The sequence below is a fragment of the Physeter macrocephalus genome, chromosome 16, assembly GCF_002837175.3.
Source record: "Physeter macrocephalus isolate SW-GA chromosome 16, ASM283717v5, whole genome shotgun sequence".
NCBI lineage: Eukaryota > Metazoa > Chordata > Mammalia > Artiodactyla > Physeteridae > Physeter > Physeter macrocephalus.
The window spans coordinates 57,781,091-57,790,940 of NC_041229.1; positions in this window are offsets into that span (position 1 = coordinate 57,781,091).

The window sequence follows — 9,850 nt, forward strand, 5'->3', positions numbered from 1 at the left end:
GAGCAAGCATCTGCCCCTGGCTGCAAGGGCCCCAACGCCCTGCAGACTTTGTAACACTGCCCCCTGGGGGCCAGAGAGGAGGTCGGTGCCCCAGGCTCTTCCTTTAAGACTCGAGTCCAGGAGGAGGGGGCCGGAAGGACGACTGTCAGTGGAGGCTGAAATGGACAGGCCAGAAGGAGCCCAGTGAGAGCAGTCACCGCCTGCTCCCCTCTCTCCCTCTCCTCCACACCCGTCTCTCAAACCGGCCCACTTTTTCCCATCCTGCTGTGACTGCCCTGGTCCTGGCCACCAGCAGCTCTGGCCCCGGGCAGTGTCCCAGCCTCCTCCCCACCTCCGGTCTCCATCTTCCTGTGAGCCAGAGGGAACTTTCCAGCCCTTAAATCGAACCATGCCCCTCCCATCTTCAAACCCTGCTCCCACCCCACTCCCCAGCGCCCTCAGGATAAACCCATCTCTCTCTGCCTGATGTGGAGTGCCCCCTACCTCTCTGTCTTCTGCCAGATCAGAATCTCCACTTGCAAGTGAGAGGAAAAGGTACAAGAACAAGGCTTTGGGACAGGACTACTGGCTTCTCCACTTGGTAGCTGTGTTAATTCTTTGCTTGTTTGTAGGGGTTTTTGGTGTGTATGTGAAATACACACGTGAAATGTGTATGTGAAATATCCAAAACGTGAAATTTACCATTTTAAGTATATGGTTCAGTGGCATTAAGTACATTCGCATCGTTGTGGAAGCATCACCACCATCCATCTCCAGAACTACTTCATCTGCCCAAACCGAAACTTCATACCCATGTGTTACTTAATTCTTCATGCCTCGGTTTTCTCATCTGCAGGATGGGGCTGATGAGTGGATGTACTTTGCACAGTGCCTGGTAGGTAGTTAATAGGTACTCAACAAACATCACTACCATTTTGTTTTCTGGGGGAAAGCAAGTGTGGCAGGACTGCAGGGGTTATCTACAGACAGCCAGGGCCTTCACTGCCCGGGATTCATTCCTGTGACTCAGGCAGAGTTTATGACAGCTGCTGGGGAAGCACACCTCATGCTTCACCTAGGAAGATGAGTCACTTCCTCACCTGATGGGGTTACGAGCCTGGAGATGGAGAAGGCAGGAAGCAGATTGAACACGGACAGCTGCTTCTTGACCAGGTTGGTCCTCCACAGATGCTCCAGTGACAACTGTACAGGCAAGGAGGGTTCTGACTGGCGGTAGGGCCCAGTGTGGGCCAGGGTGGGACACCCAACTTGCCTCTGTTCTAAGTCTCTCAGGAGGGGCTGGAACAGGCTAAGCTGTTTTCCTCAGTGCTGTTTATTTGGAGCATTGTCGGTTTGCAGTTTGCTGGGTTCTCTCCTTCTCGTGTTCCACCCCAAGCACACCCACTCCCTCCACTCTGCACACATGTTTCCTAGATTCACTCACTCCAACTCATGTGTAAAATTCTCTCACCATTGAAGTGGTGCCGTCCTTATTAAAATGTCTGTCCCCTCTTTTTTTCTGTTCTCTGAGTGGAACATAGATGTGTCTTCCTTGGGGAGGGGAGAGACCAGGCCTGGGGTGTCCCATGTGGAGCAGGCCTGGGCTCTGGCAAGGGCAGGGGTGGATCTCTCCAGCAAGCGGGTTTCACGGTGGTGTCTGAATCAGAGGTGGGCCCAGACCGGGAACCTAGAGGGCCACAGAATCTCCTCCTAAGGGTCCTTAGGCTGGGGACTCCTGTCTCTTGAGTGAGAAATATCAACTATCTTCTAGAAATAGCCACAAGGGAAGGCAATTCAGCATAAGCAAACCAATCCACTCTTTGGAGTCCCTTGGGCCTGAGCTCAGCAAACGGCCAGCTATGTGGCACTGGACGGTTACTTCATTTTTCTAAGCCTCAGTGTCCTTGACTATAAAAATGAATGCAATAATTATGACTGACATTCATTACAGGCCAAGCACTGTTCAAAGTACTTTACTTGTATCAACTTAGTCAATGTTCCCAACTACCTATGATAACCTTACATGTCCTACCCTGCACAGGTTAGTGTTGTGCAGTGAGTGGTCAGGTCTGAGATACACATGCAGTGATGTCACAGCTCCACAGGCCCGAGGCATGTGGTGAGACATGAACCATCACTGCACTTCCCCGCACCTGAGGAAGCTTTCACAGCATTTCACGTGTACCTCTGACGTGACAGATACTACAGCCCCCTCACCTGAGGAGGCTGTGACAGCAGTGCATGTCTAACTAAGACCTGACCACAGGGCACATGTCCTGTCACCTGACGAGGCTGTGACAGCAGTGCATGTGTACCTCAGACATGACCACTAACCACAGTTCCCCTCATCTGAGGGGGCTGTCACAGCAGTGCACATGTACCTCAGTTGTGACCAATAGCACAAGCTCCTTCACCAGTGGAGGCTGTCTCAGCAGTACAGGGGTACCTCAGAGGTGACTGGTCACCACAGGTCCCCTCACCTGAGGAGGCAGTGACAGCAGTGCACTTGTACTTAAGACCTGACGGCTCACCATAAGTCCCCCCTCAGAGGAGGCTGTGACAGCAGTGCAGACGTACCCCAGACGTGACCACTGACCCCAGGTCCCCTACCTGACGGGGCTGTGAAAGCAGTGCACGTTGAGCTCTGACGTGGCTGATACCATGAGCCCCCTCAGCATAGGAGCCTGGCCCAGCAGTGCACAGGTACACCAGACATGACCACAAGTCCTCTCACCTGGGGAGAAAACGGTAGCACAGAGAGGTTAGGAGACTTGCCCAAGGTTACACAGCAGGTAAAAGGCAGACTAGTTTTTAACCTAGACTATCTGGTCCCAGAGCTCATTTCCCTAACCTTGGCACTTAACTGTCCCAAAGGACTAGTTTGAGGACTCAGTCATCTGTCCATCAGTCACTAAGCCATGAGGTTTTATAGAGTTGAGCACTGAGTATTGCACCTTTGACTGGGTTCCCGAAAGAACATGGATGTGGTCAGGATAATATCCTAGTTCTCTACATGACCTTCGTCAGTGAGTATTAAACAGACTGCTCATACCCCCAAGGAACTTTCCTCAGCCAGGTCCTCTGCTTCCAGCCTTCCAGGATGAAAAACCTCAGAGGGGAAGACATACAGGGGGTAACTTCTCAGTGGCTATGGTGGTGATGGTATAGAAAACTTCTTTACAGCACTTCACAGTTTGCAAAGAACTCTCACCTGGCGTGTCTCACTAAACCTTCATTCCAGCCAATACTGCTGGTACTATTACCCTGATTCACAAAGGGGAGACAAAAGTAGAGAAAAGTGACGTCATTGCCCAAATGGAGGAGCTGGGATTTGAACCCAAGTGCGTTTGGCCCCCAAAGCTGATGCCACACTGCCTCCTGGTGGCAGGAAGGGTGGTGACGGTGATAAGCATGCTGGAGGCCCCTGTAGTGGTCCCTGATTCTGGACTCTCCTCCCCAGAGCTCCAGGAGCCACCTGCCCACACCGGGAGGCAGCCCAGTCTCTCCCTGGACGTATTTATAACTTCCCTTTCCTCCTTGGCACCTTCCTTTTCCAGCCTCTCGCATCTGTGGGAGCCTGACACCAGTGAAGGCGAGGAGCCGCAGGGGTGAGATGGAGAGAGACAGAGCGTCACTGACGGCTGTCCAGGGCAGAGCGGCTTAGGCAGCTGGCCTGCACTCGGGCAGAATTTAGAGGGCCAGGCTGTCTTCTGTTCTGAGCTCAAAAATGTTCCTGAGATACACGGACTCCTCCTAGAGACATTTCTGGACCTCCCCACTTTCTCAGGTGGGTGAGACCTGGACTGGGAATGTTATGGGCCTCCCCACGGTCCCAGGAGAGAGAGACAGGGTTGTGCAACCTGGATAGAAGACGCTTCTGACACCTGCTGGCACCCTTCACCTCTTCTCAACCTGTGCCGCACTAGCACAGAGCTTGCACTCAGTAAACAAACCCCCATTCTATAGAAGCAGAAACATCCTCACAGAGCTCCCAGCCAGGCTCGAACCCGAACTGGTCTGGCACCGGGATCTGAGCACATATCCACTATATGGCCTCTCAGACCCATTTGATGGAGAACAAACTCCCCTGCAATCTTAACCTCTTCAGGAAATTCTCCCGCCACTCTTGTCTTAAGTGAAATTTGCCCCCCTACCCCTGTACCACTAAATCTGCAATCTTGCCTTTCTCTCTCTCTTTCTCTCTCTCTCTTAAACCTCCTTCTCTCCTACTAGTAGTCCAGACCCTGGGCTCAGAAGATCCACTTCTCCTCCTCTTTGACCATTCCTTCCTCCTCTCCCTCTCTGCTGGTTAACTCCTACCAACAAATGGTGGGACATCTGCTCAAATATTTCCAATTTAAAAATATAACAAAATCCTCCCTGATCCCTCATTGCCCTCCAACCGTCCACATCTCTTCACTGCCACACATCTTGAAAATGTTATCCACTCTCTCTACTTACCCCCCAAATGGCCACACCACCAAACTTCCACTCCCATCGTTCCACTGGACCTGTTCACCCTGAGGTCCCCATTGATCTCCTCCTTGCTGGATCTCCTGGACACTCTTCACTTCTCATCCTTCCAGTCCCACCAGCAGCTTTTAATGCTGCTGGCCACATGTGCCCTTTGGAGTGCCTCTGTGATATCATACTCTCCTGGCTTTGCGTCACTCTCTCTGGCCATTTTTTTCCCCAGCATCTTTTGCAGACGTTTCTTGTTCTGCCTCTGTCTCATACTGGTTTCCTCCAAGGTTCTGTCCTCACTCTACACTCTCTCCCTAGCTCCATAAAGCATAGCCCTCCCAAGTCTTTGTCAGCAGCTCAGCTCTCTCTCTTGAGCTCCAGACTTAAACCCTCCAATACCTGCTGGACATCCCCACTTGGATATCCCATGGGTCCCTCTAATGCAACATGTCCAAAACCAAACTCATCATCTCCCTCCAAAATTTTCTCACCTACACTGCCCATTGCCCACCGCCATGTTCTACAGCTCAGCCAACATCACCGCCATCTGCCTCATCGCCCAAGCCAGAATGCCGAGCGTCGTCTCGCACTCTTCCATATGCAGTTATCAAATTCTGACAACGCTGCCTCTTGGAGATCTATCTGATTCTTGATAGTTAAGAAGCGTAGGCCTTGAAGGCGATTAGATAATAAAAACGAGGGTAATAAAAACCACTGATCAGAAGAACTGAAACTAAGTATGTGACCACCAGGGCACAGTCATTGGTACAAGTAAGCACTCACTAAAGGGCAGCAGCTTCTGTCATAATTATCATTGCTCCTTCTCCCTCTTTCTCTCCTCACCACCCATCTCCCCGGCTGGCCTCCCTGCCTCTAGCCTCTCCCGCTTGAGTCCCTTCTCCACGTGGCAGTGGGTGTGATCTTTCTGAAACAAGCATCTGTTAACCCCCTGCCTGAAGGCCGCCCCTGGTTCTCCAATATCCTCGTCCTGGCTTCGTATTCCTTGGCCTGGAATTCGAGACCCTTCTGGTTCTGGCCCCTGCCGACCTCATCTTTTGAGACGCCCAGTCTCTCCCTCTATGCTGCATCCCAAACACACTTCTATCTGCCTCTCTAACACATCTACTTTTCCACCCTTTCCTCACTTTGTCCCTGCCTTATTGGCCTGGAGAGCTCTCTTCATCTGCTTATAATTCACAACCCACCTGAAAGTTGTCTTCCATCATGCAAACCGACTTTGTTCCCTCCTCTGAGCCCTTCAACTCTATAGTAGTACAGATCACACTGGGTATGACTGGTGGTCAATGTTTTCCATAGGCTACCCCCACTAGACTCTGTCCATTCGCTGTGTTCAGGCACCAGCACGAAGCCAGCTTCCTTCAATGTGGAATGAATGATGAACCTCAGTTCTCCTAATCTTTACTTTTTTTTAATTCATTTATTATTTTATATTTATTTTTGGTTGCGTTGGGTCTTCGTTTCTGCGCGCAGGCTTTCTCTAGTTGCGGCGAGCAGGGGCGACTCTTCGTTGCGGTTCGCAGGCTTCTCATGGTAGTGGCTTCTCTTGTTGTGGAGCACAGGCTCTAGGCACGTGGGCTTCAGTAGTTGTGGCACACAGGCTCAGTAGTTGTGGCTCACGGGCTCTAGAGCGCAGGCTCAGTAGTTGTGGCGCACAGGCTTAGTTGCTCTGCGGCATGTGGGATACTCCTGGACCAGGGCTTGAACCCATGTTCCCTGCATTGGCAGGCGGATTCTTAACCATTGTGCCACCAGGGAAGTCCCCTCCTAATCTTTAAAGTGGACAGCATAGGCAGTCAGCCTGGTTAATCCAGAGGAGAGCAAGAGCCCTGGGAGCTGGAGGAAGATAAGTCTCGGAAGGCTCCCTGGAGGAGGTTGGACTTGGAGTTATAAGGCATCTAAGAAACAGTGAGAGTAAAAGAGGGCAAGCGAGTGAGAGAGAGTGAAGATTTGGGAACCTGAGTGGCTCTCTGCTCTGTCACACTTGTTCCTCTAGCTTCAAAACACTTGAAGGGTCCCCACACCCCCATCCCCTGGCCAACAGCACAGAACTTTACAGTTATATAGAGATTTTTCACAACCTTTGTCTCATTTGTGTGGTTGGTTGGCTCAGAGGCTAGACTGAGAGTTAGCAAATCTGAGACCTCCATCCTGCCTTGTCCTCAGCCTGCTGTGTGACCTGGGCAATTCCTTTCACCTCTGAGCCTTGGTTTCCTCACCTGTCACGTGGGGCTGTGAACTGTTGCTCAATAGGTGGGAAAACCTCCATAGACCACAGAGTTCTGTGCCCCAGTGAGGACTATTAATCTTGTTGTTCTAATATCAGCCAAGCCCAGTGGTAGCTGCTAACCAGCCACTTGGGAGTCCTCAGAAAAGCATTACACAGGGCCCTGTTAGAAAGGGACCTCAGGGGAGAGGACCCAGCAGGTTAGGGACAGGAGGGCCTGGGGGTTTAATGGAACCAGTCTCAGCCCCAACCTGTCCTCCCCACTGAGGCAGCGCTGGCTTGGGGAGAGGAAGGGGCAGCTGGAGTGGCCTGGGTCGCAGATGAGCTGAGCCCCCACTTAAGTAGGCATGAAGGCTGCAAAGGAAGTGCCCAGAGCCTGTCAGAGCCCAAGGAGGGACAAGGTTCTGGAAGGGCACAGTTTAAGGGGACAGGCAATTAGGGACCGTCACCCCACTATGAGAGGGGCCCTACGAGAAGGGAGATGGGCTAAAATCTTTCTGCCCCAATTTATAGCATTGCAGGCTGGCTGCTGATTCACTAACTGTGTGACTTTGGCCAGGCATGGCCCCTCTCTGAGCCTCTTCCTCCCTATCAGCAACAATAGGGGAGCAGGACCAGAAGGTTTCCACGGAGTGAAGTGTTCGATTCCGCAGGAATGCTGGAGGGAAAGCCCTGAGGTGGTCAGGACAGCTCTGCGGAAACACGAAGAAGCCAGGCGCTGGGCCACACTGAGATCCTGGTCTTATAGGAAAGGAGTCAGGGTCAGTCTCCAGCCCCAAGGAATCCTCAGGCTGGTGAGGGATACAAGAATGATGTGGGCTGCCAGACAGCGACGCTTCAGCGCCTCTCCCGTGGTGGACCCTTGGGAGACCTGGCAGGGAGCCCGGAGTCTGATTTCCAGCTCCTTGCGTGACCTTGACTGAGTAAGTCACTCCCTTCTCTGAGTTATTTTATTTGAAAAATGGGAGGAGGGCTGTGGGGATTGGACTACGTTGCTTGCTTTTAAGGACGCTTCTGGCTCTGATGTTCTGTGATTGCCCTGCAGACCTTGCAAAACCTGCTTACGTGGGCCCAGCCAGTGGAGGGAACAGCATCTCAGAATTGCAGCAGCTTCCCCGGAAATGTGCATTCTATCAATTTAGATGTTAAAAGAAAAGAAAAGAAAAATCCCTGCTGACTAGTCCATTATGGGAAAAAATTCAGTTTAACTCAGGTTAACCGTTTCATTGATTAATTCATTTATTTAAAAAATATTTGTTGAGGGTTTATTATGAGCCAGGTACCAGGTGCCTGTGCTCTAGAGCCCGTGAGCCACAGCTACCGGAACTGTAGTTGTAGGGTTTTTTTGGTTTTTGTTTTTTGCCACTCTCTCACTTTGTCCCAGCTTACCCTTCCCCCTCCCCGTGTCCTCAAGTCCATTCTCTACGTCTGCGTCTTTACTCCTGTCCTGCCCCTATGTTCTTCAGAACCTTTTTTTCTTTTTTTTAGATTCCATATATATGTGTTAGCATACGGTATTTGTTTTTCTCCTTCTGACTTACTTCACTCTGTATGACAGACTCTAGGTCCATCCACCTCACTCCAAATAATTCAATTTTGTTTCTTTTCATGGCTGAGTAATATTCCATTGTGTATAACGTGCCACAACTACCAGGCGCCAGGTGTACAACCGTTCTGCTCAGGGCACGGGACCTGATTGTCATGACTTTTTTTCCATGCAGATGTGCCCAGTCCACCTCTTCCTTAAGTCATTTCTTGAAAAGAGCATTTTTTTTCTAGCCTTGTAGTGCCTCTATTTAGTAACCAGACCATCTGAAACTGTTTGCAAATGCCCTCAGAACCAAACAGAAATCCATAACTGTCTCTGACATCAGCCTAAGAAATGGAGAGAGGAAAAAGAAACTTTTGGCCTATATTTTCCCCAGGTGGAAACCAGAGCTTCCAAATCCTCCAGGTGGCCTGGCTTGGTGGAAAGGTTCCAAGACCAGAGCCTGAGGCCTGGTTTCCAGGACCAAGTCTGGTACAGACCAGCTGTTGACCTGGGGGCTGCCCCCATCCCCACCCCGGCCTGACTTGTATTTTTTTTTTTTTTTTTTTTTGGCCTCCCAGCTTTCGGGATCTTAGTTCCTCAACCAGAGATTGAACCCGCACCCCCTGAAATGGAAGCTCAGAGTCCTAACCACTGGACCACCAGGGAACTCCCCGGCCTGACTTTTCATCTGTGAAAGAAAGGGTCAGGGACTCAACTATCTGCAGGCCATTTCCACGCTTACGTAGTCTGTGGCGTGAGAAGGGTTTGTTAGAAGAGGGAGAAGCCAGAGGTGGTCCTGGAAAACCAAGTGGCTCTGCTCCAGGGGTCCCCGGGGCAGGGAGGCAGTGATCTGAACATCAACATAACCTGGGCCTGGATCACTTAGTCAAGGTGAAGGGCGAGTCAACACTTCCCTCAGCTCAGTTCTGGGGGTTGGAAAGTCTCACTTCGGGGGTCTTGGGCTGCCGTGCACGCACAGTAACCTTCTTCAACAGCCTCCTGGGGGCGGAGTTACTCTCTGAAGAGTGCTTGGCCTTCTCTCCTGACACTGGTTCTGAGACTTTTCAGTTCTCTGTGGTGCCCTCTGAACGGGGGGCCCAGAGCAGAGCGCATGAAGTGGCTTAACAGTGACACCTGCTGAGCTGCAGCAGCCAGGAGGGGGAAGACCATGGAGTGACCCAGGAAGTGCCCTGGAGTTTTTTTTTTCCCACCAGAGGGAGAATCTATCTTCCACTTGGATTCCTTTCGGGAAATGACTCCTTCTACCAAAGGCATATACAATGCCTCTGCCCTCGCAAGGTGACTGACATCTCAGCTGGCCGGGGACTAAGGGATTTCCTGGGACATGGGACTTGCAGTGCTAAAACCAGGCAGTTCTGGGCAAATCAGGATGATTGGTCTCTGGATATGACAAATAGACAGGATACAAAGACCCAGGTTAGACTGAGACAGAGTCCCAGCAGCAGCTGCACAGAAAGGGGAGTTGTTCTTGGCTGAAGCAGACTGCATTCTGTAGCAGCCCTTGGGGGAAGCAGCTCTTCCTATCAATAAGATATCATAGAAAGGGAATCCTCCACAATCTGATTGATGTAGTTCATTTATGTTACTTTTTTTTTTTTTTTTTTTTTTTT